We start from the raw sequence: 1,091 nt of genomic DNA on the forward strand, positions 1-1,091 counted from the left end.
ACATCCGTCATTTGTGGAACGGTTGCCCCCTGCGCAAGGCGCGGGGCGACCAACTGGGGAAGACTGAATTCTGTTGGGCCTCAGGGAGGCATAGGTCAGCAGGGCCCAGCCTTGAAGAGCTCCGTGCTCTGGAACACGGAACGTGTGTGCAAGCCAGGCTTGCTGGTCGTGTAGGCGACCCTAAAGGGCTTCGAGAAGCCATGAAAGTTCCTCATAGATTCTGGGCGTCGGGCAATTATGCTTGACGCTCCGCGATAAAAGGAAGTCAGCTGAATGCTGAGGCGCTGATGCGCGGCTGGTGACATCGTCACTGTTCGCCTAGCGACGAGGACGCCTGGCACGGTCCCGAAGGTTCCTGTGGACCTCGGAGTCAAGTTCCTTGATTTTGATAGCGTGTAAGCTGTCAAGTCATAGACTTTGATGCTAGGTATGACCTCATCCTAGGAATAGCATGGTTGGAATACCATGAGCCATGGATTGATTGGAGGTCAAAGACCGTGGGCGCTACGCGCACGTCTCCTGGTGGAGCTTTGGCGAGTCATGAACCCACCTCTGCAAGGAGACAAAAGCGCTATTGGCGAGAGCACTGGACCGAGACGGTCAATGTGCTAGACATAGGAATGTCCGAGTTGGTAGACACCAACGGTGCATTGGACTGGAGTCCCGAGCGTGGCTTGCGGGCTGATCGTGGAGTGGCACGTAACCCACTGAGCGCTGCTTACGTTTTGGAGCAGTCGCTGCATGTCATGCGTGACATGGTCGGCCAAGGCCGAGGCATTGAGAGCGAGACCCTCGTGATGCACCTAAAGTGGCACGTAACCACTGAGAGCTGCTCGAGTATCAAAGCAGTCGCTGCATGTCATGCGTGGCATGGTCGGCTAAAGTCCGAGGCAACGAGGGCGAGATTCTCGTGATGCGCGTGGAGTGGCACAAAAATCACTGAGCATTGCTCTCGTAGCGCAGTAGTCGCTGCATGCCATTGATGGCGTAATCGGACAGAGTCCGAAGCATCTTGGACACGGCCCTTCAGTTGCGCGTGGAGTGGCACGGTATCCACTGGACGAAGACTGCGGGGTTAGCAGTTCTTCGTC

This window comes from Plasmopara halstedii, assembly GCF_900000015.1.
Source record: "Plasmopara halstedii genome assembly, contig: Scaffold_292, whole genome shotgun sequence".
NCBI lineage: Eukaryota > Oomycota > Peronosporomycetes > Peronosporales > Peronosporaceae > Plasmopara > Plasmopara halstedii.